Genomic DNA, 10,279 nt, shown 5'->3' on the forward strand with positions numbered 1-10,279 from the left:
GATGTATTGAATTTTTTTTTCTTCTTTATATAAGTTACGGTCTTCTTATCCCAAAAAAAATTCCCTATTCTAAAATACAATTATATGGGGTAAAACCTCAAACGCAGAGTTATCCATTACAGCAGATTGCGCAACTTGGGACTAAATTAAGTTGGCCTAGCTGATCATAATAACACAATCAACTTTTTTTCCTCCACTTGAGTAATAGTTTCATGCATGACAGTGGTTGGATTTTGCTGGTTTAACAGAGATGTCGTTAATTTGATAAGACATTTTTTTCTTTCTAACTTATTCGAAATCCCAAAGGGCCATTGGTTTGTGGATGAGAAGAGAACATCTTGTCTTTGTCTATATGTCGCTCAAGTGGCTAATACTACAAGAGCCAAGAGTGTGACATTAGTAGAAAAAAAAGTGAGTTTGTGGGGGAAGGTAGATGATGACCAACCAATAAGTTCTTGTCATAGTCACATTGATTTTAAATGTTGGCCACGTCATACTCGTTCATGAACTAAAAATTTATTTATCAATGACAAATCTTCTTCTTCTTTTCTTGGATATGTATTTCCCTATGACAACAAAGATGAAAACCCATGGACAGGATTTGTAGAGTTATTTTTTGAAGGAAAATAACACCTGCTATTTTCTTTCAGGAAAATTGCATAGTTGAATTGATTTTTGTTTTCTTCCTTAATTTGTTGGGGGCGGTTTGGGGCGGTTTGGATCTAGCGTCCAGTAATATTGGACCCCTTAAGATGATGACACATGTCAATTTTTAGACACATGTCACCATCTGACCGAGTCTAGTGCATTGGAAGCACTGAACCTAATTCGGGCCCTAATTTATTTGGTTTTTATTCTCAAGATATGTTGTGAAATACTTTTCTCCACAATCTTCACAATGCATTCTAGTTGGGGAACCGGATTTGACTCTAGAGTGTCAAAGTTTATAATGCACACATATGCAGGTAACACATTCGATATAATAGAAAAATGGATTTAATAATTATTAATCATAAAAAAAACACTAAATAAATAAACGTTTATTTAATTGTTTATACAAAATTTTCATGAAAACAACAAATATAACCATTTTTAAAAAGTACTGTAGGGTTATATTATTTTTTAATTTTATATAATTGATCAAAAGTATGTCTTCCCTTTTCTTCTTTTCTTTTACTTCATCATCGTTTTCACTTTTCATGTTTTGAACCCTAAAAAACATTAGTAAAATAGGAAATACTTTACTAATTTATGAAACAAAGTTTGACATGTAAGAAAGATAATAGTCAACAAAAAATAAAAAGAAAAATAATGAAAATATAAGAATAATTTAAAATTTTTAAATGGGAGACAAACAAAATGAGACTAGCTAGAAGAGTTCCTTTAGATGGTGAGACGTGAACTGTATTGTTAATACGGCATGTATTAAAATTTTAAAGCCGAAGATTATTATCTCATATGGAGTTAACCCATTGGACCCAATAATCCAAAGCCCAACAAAAAAAAGAAAAGAAAAAAAGACCTGTACCAAATCATATCAGATGCTTCACAATTCACATCTACGTGCAATTTAGATTACAAAAGGGATTTTGCTTTCTTGGCTGCTTTCAGAGTCTTATTCTGGTTGAGCTACATTAACGTAGCATTTCAATTTACTTTGGTCCATTTTTATCGTAAGACCTATTAGTAAAACAAATAACTAAATCAGTTAATTTAATTATTTTTGTCCAAATATATTTGTACATGAAGTTATTTAAACTTTTTTTAAAAATTACTATTAATCAAACAATAAGATCTTTTAAATACTGCATCTTATGAATTAAAAAGAACATTTAAACAATATCATTTACTATAAAAAAAATTAAAAAAAAAAAAAATTACAAAATGTTATGATTGGTTAGTTTCACATCAACAACATAATAAACAAATTCTTAGTTATTTTTTAAGTTATACTATAGTTAGTACACACATTTTACTACATATAAGTCTTACAAATCTATATAACATCTAAAATTTGAAACGTCATTTTGAGCTATATTAGGCTATTAGCATAGCATTTCGGTCCAATTTAGTCCATTTGGTCCATCTCTGTTCACTTTGGTCCATTGGGTTCAATTAGGTCAGCTTCTGTTCATTAGGTCTCATTTGGTCTATTTCGGTCCATATTGGTCTATTTGGTCCACTTCAATCTATTTTAAACTAATTGGGCTTTAAATTGATTTTTTTTTATAGGTTTCCTTTTCAATCTTGGGCTTTTGTGTGTGTTGATAAGCATGAAATTTTATTTTATTTGAGCCAAAATATTTAGTTTTGATCCACTTTGGTCCATTCATTCTAATTTAATCAACTTTAGACTAACTGGGCCTTAAATTAATTTTTTTTTGTAAGTTGCATTTTCAGTTTTTGGCTCAAAAGTTTTATTTATTTATTTTTGGGATAAAAATTATGAAATTTTATTCTATTTAGGCTAAACTTTTTAGTTTTGGGCTAAAAAATACAAACAAAATAAGCATTAGAAATTAGAGACACAGGCCTTTAAAAGGTAATAAAAATGATAAATATTCAAAAGATTACCTTAAAATTCAAGTTTCAATAATATAGGTATTATAATGATATTCCGAAAGAGAAAAAAAATTACAATTTAAACATAATGTAACATGTTACATATGTTTCCTGGAATGAGAGTATATATTTTTTTAATATTCTTGGATATGGTTAAATTAGTCAACCAATAATGATATATTAAAAAAAGGTTCTTTAATAATATCTTCTCCATTTATATAAAAAAATATTATAGTTATTATGTAATTTAAATCTTTTGATTAAAACAATTGTTCACGCTCACAATTTTGATCTAATTTAGAACAATAGTTGACGCTCTCAACTTTGAATTTGATGGGTAAGAAGTGTACGCTATTAAGTGTGCAACAAGTTAATAGAGTTAGTTCTTTGGTGAACAATTAGTTGACCGAGTGTATTAGGACTCTATCTTTTGGTTTGCTCTCAAACACAAACTCTATCAGTAAACACTATATAATACAGTTTATTGCTTTGATTAATTGTGCCGCACAATGACAATGCACAGTAAAGGAGGTTTCGAACTATTTCCTAAGAATTCTTTTTCTCTGATTACGTTTCCAACGTTGTGCTCGTCAAAAGAACATTCAGATGATGCAGTCATGCAAGAACAAGAACAAGCTTGCTCGTCGAAAGAACATTATGATGATATAGTCATAAAAGAACAAGAGCAGGATTACTCGTCGAAAGAACATTCTGATGATGCAGCCATGCAAGAAGAACAAGAACAGGTTTGCTCGCCAAAAGAACATTCTGATGATGCAGTCATGCAAGAACAGACCCTTCAACTTTCTAGAGAGAAGCAACATTACATGCGATTGACATCGTTGTTCTTCAAAGTTGATAATTCGTTTCTTTCTCCGTGGAATTGGAATCCTAGTGCCAATGCAAATACCAATAGCGACGATACTTCAAGTAATGTCAATACCAATCCTAGTGATTCAAATAACGATGATAATGGAGAACAACAACTCATGAAATTTCAACCGGGTTCATTCTTCAGTGAAGAAGGGCCATGGACAGTAAAATATTCTGAATTTTCAAGTCGTAAAGTGTAATGAATGCAGATGATTATGGACTAATAGTTAAAGTTCATACTTCTAGGATTGTTTGGATTGAGGGGAGAGGAATGCGGAGTAGGGTAATGTTTATGATGAATTGTAATTTTTTTTTTTAAATAGTAATTAATAAACTTTTTTTTTTAAAAAGTTTTCCGTTATATGCCCAATGTTATGAATTATGATGATTGATAGAAACGTATTTACGGAAATATTCAGACGAACCCTCAATCCATTGGATTACCAAAGAGATAACTTCTTTATTTAAGTTTTACTTTTATGTGATATTGTTCTTTATATATATAAAAGAAAGGTTTTATTTTTAAGGAAGAAATACCACTGTCATGGACCTAGTTTTGATGGCTAGAATTTGGAAAATTTCCTCAAATTCTAATTCTAATTGTGACTTGAAAAGCTAATTGGGCTTTCTTGTTTAATATATATATTTTTTAATTAGGATATTTTTTTCGTTTTCTTTGGGTGGAAGAAAAAACTATTCCTTAGAGTGGAATGAAAGCTTATTTCTTGAATGTATGCAAGAATATGCATGCAAGAATATCAAGAACAGCTCCAACGTTCTCAAGAAGAGAGATATTGAAGTAGATTGGTTAAGGGAGAATAAAAAGTTTTAATATTTTATGTTGTTTTTTCTTTTCTAGTGGAATTAGGATTTATTTTCTTTTACAAGTTCAATTAAAATCCTTTAAAATATTTTTTTTTCTCTTAACCAATTTGCATAAGATATTAAATGCAATTTACATCGCTGTGTGACCCAGTGATGATATTAATACTACACAAGTAATGGAGGAGCACAACTCAATTAATGCAAATAAGTTGACTGACTTCTGTTGAGGTACAAAATATTACAAGTGTTAAGAATCAAAACAAATAGGCCTCCAAAAATAAGGAAGATCGAATCCGTGAGCCAAGGCCCATTAGAATGGGCAGAAGGAAGCCCAAGTCCATGAATGGGTAGGCCCTTGGCCTTAGGGAAGAAAGAAAAGAAAAGTAAAGGAAGCTTGGCCCAACCCTCAATAAAAGGGGCTCCTAGGGAACCCAGAGAAAAGAAATTAGCTAAATTAGGATACCTTGGAACTGCTAAAACTAGGGAGAGGATCCTCAAGAAGTGTAGGAAGGAATTAGCCGGGACTTGGATAGCTCAAGGAAGCATGCTTATGGACACAAGTAACGAAGAAAGACATGTCCCATCAGCCGCTCACAACCCAGAAGAAAAGCTTTGGAAACAAATGGTGACTTAGGAACCAGCACCTGAGGAAGGGAGCCTGGTACATTAGGAAAAGTAGGAAGGTGAACTATGAAGGAAGGTAGCTGGAGATCTCTCAACATGACAGGAAGGAATCTACCTATTTGAAGAAAAATGATAAAGGGTGAGGCAGCCAAAAAGGGGCTCTGAAAAGTTTCTCTAGAAGTCTTGGAAAGAGAAACAAAAGTCGTTCCTATCAGGACCCCCTAAAAGAGGAAGGTCAGCTGAAAACTTTTTGGAGAGAAATCTCAAAAGAAGAATACAATGAGAAATAAGAAAAGAATCAGCCATCAATGTTGTTGACACAACACTAGCTTTGGTACCTAAGGCAGCAAAGGGAAGGAATTAATGGCATACTAAAAACCCTATGAAGGTACTATAAAAGGAGGATCAAGCCATCAGTAAAAGTCATTCAGCAACCATTAATTAGAGCAAAAAAAAAAAAAAAAAGCATTAGAGAGACTCATTAAGCTTCAGAAAAATATAGAGAAAAGAAAGGCATTGCAAAGGATCCTATAATAAGTGCTTGAGGATACACTTAAATTCAAGTGGATTCAAACCTCACAAGTCTTGGAAACTTAGAAAGAGCTATCTAAGTTTGTGACTTTTGAACTTATTTGAACCTTGTAGCATATCCCAATAAGAAATAGGGTCCAATGTATTTTAAAACTTAATATAATGACACGTCACTTTATTTTCTAAGGATCCCTAGCGTTCTTACTCACTCTTTTGATAATTTTTACTGTTCCTCAGCCATTTATTTTACAATATGTATATGTTTGCATGAATGAATGTATATGTGTTGTAAGGCCTATGTTTTGTGCACAAATTGGTTCGTAATCAACCTAATATAGCTGTGATGAATCAAGCCTAGTCCACCAACCAACAAATATAATTTCTTGGGAGTACCAAGACCCTGATTACCTTGGGCCTAGGTACTGTCCAAAACAAGAACCCGCAACTTCATTCAAAAAAAATTTATCTGTCATTCGATTATCTTTTCTGTACATTTCGCTTCCATTTCAATTCCTTTATTTTGCCAAAATCTTCTTATTAATTGAGACAGTTTGGAACTTGACATATCTTGATCTTGAGAAACATTGGATAAACGAGTTCTTGACGTAATATCCATCATGTAAGCATGCTGAGTGAAAATTGAAAAAGTTCTTTTGTTCTAATTTATCTTTCATCACTAATTATGTTGTAAAAGCTTTTCAATATAAACTTTATTATCTTGGATCTCAACCACTTTTTTTAATAGATATGATAGAGAGGGATTCGATCCTTGATTACTTATTTGTCAATAAAAGACTTTTTTTTTTCTTTCCCATTTTAGCTAATTAGAATATACTTTAATCTCAAACATTTTAGTTAGTTTTTTTTTTTTTAAATTAAATAATAAAAGAGAGAGAGAGAAAGAGAAAGAAGAGACAATAACAATGATGGCAATTCTTAGTTTTAAAAAAAATTTAAATAATAAGAGAGAGAGAGAGAGAGAGAGAGAGAGAGAAGAGACAATAACAATGATGGCAATTCTCAGAATCCTACTAAAGGCTCAAGGGTGTTGTTTTGGGGTCATGGGCCTAGGCCGCCAAGCCCATCATTTCATCTAAACAAGGCCCACGAGATTACTATTTGGGAAAGAATTGCAAGTTAACCAAATTACATACTCACAAATAGGAGTTTGCATGTATCAAGTTGGAGGGTTCTTTAAATTAACCCAACCAAACCCATCAAATTTTTAGAAACCAACACAACTCTGGTTGAGTTGGAATAATTAGGTAGGTGGGTTGAGTCCCTTTCTTCAATAAATTAATACAATTATCCTAATATTCTCAAATCATATTCCAAAGTTATATCGGGTTGGACCAATTTTGTTGGATTGGTGGGTTAAATGTACATCCCTACTTACAAAGGTTTGCATTTTAGAGCCCAAAAATGAATGCAAGTTATTAGAAATTTTGAATAATAATACTGATAATTTTAAATGTCTAAGAAATAAATCTGTATTGTTTCTTTAATAACTATGAAATCTCAAGTAATAAGAATCATTTTCCAACACAAAAGTGTATATTATTTTGATAATTTGGAGTTAAGTGTTATTTTTTGTCATTATTTTTTAAATCAGTGCCTGTGAAACCATTTGATATATAGAAATTTTATGAAATATAAATGCAACAAAATCTCACAACAATATTAATTTTAGCTATGATGAATCCTAGTGTAGTCTTTTTATTATTAATTAATTTATTTTGACTTTTTGTTAGCTGATATATTAGCTTATTGCAAAAATGTTATGATCGAGATTTTGTTGTAGTTAAAGAAGTGCCTGAATTCCTTTTAAATTTTTGGGGAGAAAATCGAAGTTTCTTAATATTCAGAAATAAAGGTGATTACTTGGTTTGGTAAATACTAAATAGAGGGGTTTTTTGTCACTATAAATTACAAGACTCTTGCGTACTAGAGAGTTAAAACTACATAAAATAGAAAACTTGAAAATCCATTGTTCAGATAAGGTTATTAAATAAATATATATATATATATATATTGTCATAAAATTAAAAAGAAAAGAAAAATGAAAAGGAATTGAATTTGTGGAATTTACGAAGAAACCCGCAACGAAACACAGCATGAAGAGCAAGGCAATAACAAAAACTTTAATAAAGCTTTGATAAAGCATCCTTCCTCCGATCCATTCCAAACATACCATAAATATATTGGGCCCATATCATTAAGCAATTACAAGTCCATATTTTAAGACCAAACTCTTATATCCGCAAGATCCCCTTAATATGGACCTAATCTAACCCATTGAACACGATAATCTAAAGTCCAATAGAAAAACCGTGATAGTTGGCTCTTATCTTATCTACATGGAAATTAGAATACAAAAAGAATTACATTTTTTTATCTTCTAGGAGTCTTAACCTATATGAACAAGTTTTCCTAGACTAGTTCATCTAGGTTATGACTCCTAAAAGAATATATATATATACACGAGGGTTGTGTGTGTTACTCTATCTTTTGGTTTGCTCTCAAAAGCTCTATCCGTAAACAATATATAATACAGTTTATTGCTTTGATTAATTGTGCCGCACAATGACAAAGCTCAATGATGGAGTTTTCGAACTATTAACTGCGCGATTTTTTTCTCGGATTACGTTTCCAATTCATCTAATGGTGGGCTCGTCAAAAAAACATTCAGATGATGCAGTCATGCAAGAAGAACAAGAACAGGCTTGCTCGTCGAAAGAACATTCAGATACAGTCATGAAAAAACAAGAACAGGCTTGCTCGTCGAATAAACATTCTGATGATGCTGTAACGCAAGAACAGGAACAGGCTTGCTCATCGAAAGAACATTCAGCTACAGTCATGCAAGAACAAGAACAGGCTTGCTCGTCGAAAGAACATTCTGATGATGCAGTCATACAAGAACAGGCCCTTCAACTTTCTAGAGAGAAGCAACATTAAATGCGATCGATTGACATTGTTGTTCTCCAAAGTTGATAATTCGTTTCTTTCTCCGTGGAATTGGGACCCTAGTGCCAATGCAAATACCGATAGCGACGATACTTCAAGTAATGTCAATACCAATCCTAGTGATACCAATAACGTTGATAATGGAGAACAACAACTCATGAAATTTCAACCGGGTTCATTCTTCAGTGAAGAGGGGCCATGGGCAGTAAAATATTCTGAATTTTCAAGTCGTAAATTGTAATGATTATAAATGTTGGGTTGTAGCTAGATGATTATGGAGTAATAGGTAAAGTTCATATTTTTAGGGCTCCTTTGGACTGAAAGGAGAAAAAAGGGAGTAGAATAACGTTTATGATGAATTGTAATTTTTTTTAAATAGTAATAATATTATTATTTTTTGGATAAATTATAAAGTTGGTTTCTATATTTTATATCATATCTCTAATTAGTTTTTAATAGGGGCGGCCCTACCTTATGGCTAGGGTGGTCCCAGGACCACCCTGACTTGAAAAAAAAAATTATACATAATAATTTAAAATTTTATATTTATCTACCTTATGTTAATAAAATTAAATTTTGGTCCATAATTTGAGCAACTTAACAATATATTAGAGTCTTTCAAGTAAAAAAAATCTTATACTTTTATATTCTTTTAAGCATGTTCTACGACTTTACTTTTAATTTTTGCTTTATTTGACACACTATCATTGTACAACTACTTTTTCTCAAAAATATTATAATATATATGTGGGGCCCAATAATTCAAGGACCAAGCCCATTTGTCCTTAGAGAGTCCAAAAGCCCGAGCCGAGGAGAACTATGGCCCAAGCTCTACAATGCAGAGCACCAAACCTTTTTGTGGTGCAGCCGAGGACAACTCAGTCCTCGGCAGATCCAAAACCTCACCAAAAGAAGAAGGATAAAACTGGTATAGGGCCAAGCTTAAAAGAGAATCAAAGAATATCCGGGAAAACTGCTCTCATTGCCATTCAATGAGCTGCCCCTGACAGAGCCGTACTCTTTAGCTTTATCGAACCATCCCCAACAATTCCGAGATTGGACTGATGGGACAAATGTCAGTTTTTGTAAAGATTGACCCTACACGTGGACGAAGGACAGCGAATGCAAGCTAGTATAAAAGAAGAAAGTAAGTAAATCTGAAGGGGAGTCCCATCCCACCTCCAAAAAAGAAAGACGACATAGGGGAGAACCTCTCAACAACACCGGACCTGACTGAAGAAAGTCCGTCGCTGGGTAACTGGGATAAGGCCTCAATGGTCCTCGGATCAACTCCGAGGAGTCCCATCCCATAGGGTGCGACGCCTTAGGGCTTAAATGTTCAAGCCCAACTCCTTTTTTCTACATGAACTCCTCTAAAAACCATGACCGGGCATCGCCCCTTGACCAGCGGCTAGCTTTTCAAGCCCACTCTCTACAAATCATATTTTGAGGGATCTTTCGTGTGTGAGCCCAAAAATGTTAATGGGCCGCAAAGAAATCGTGTCCCTACAATTGGCGCCGTTTGTGGGAAGGCTTGCGCGTTGGCACAGGTGGCGGTGGAGTCAGCTCTCTAGCAAGCAGAAATTCCTGGGGCCTCCTCCGACTCCGGCGACATACAGTTGTTGCTCCAGCATAAGTTTCTGCTAGGGGCTACGCCTTACAGTGCCAAGGGCGCGGGCATCTCTAGGGGCTTCCGGCCTCAAGCCAACTTTCCCCGCCCTGGTATAGGGGCTTCTGGTCGAAAAGTAAACCGAATAAAAGAAATTTTACAAGTTTTGGACAGAACAAGGCCTTGCATGGTCCACAGACTCAAGCCTATGGGGAAACCAAGTACATAAAAAGATCATAAGTTTTGGACAGAACCAAGGCCTTGCATGGTCCACGGACTCAAGCCTAT

The sequence above is a fragment of the Quercus lobata genome, chromosome 2, assembly GCF_001633185.2.
Source record: "Quercus lobata isolate SW786 chromosome 2, ValleyOak3.0 Primary Assembly, whole genome shotgun sequence".
In the NCBI taxonomy this organism is placed as follows: Eukaryota; Viridiplantae; Streptophyta; class Magnoliopsida; order Fagales; family Fagaceae; genus Quercus; species Quercus lobata.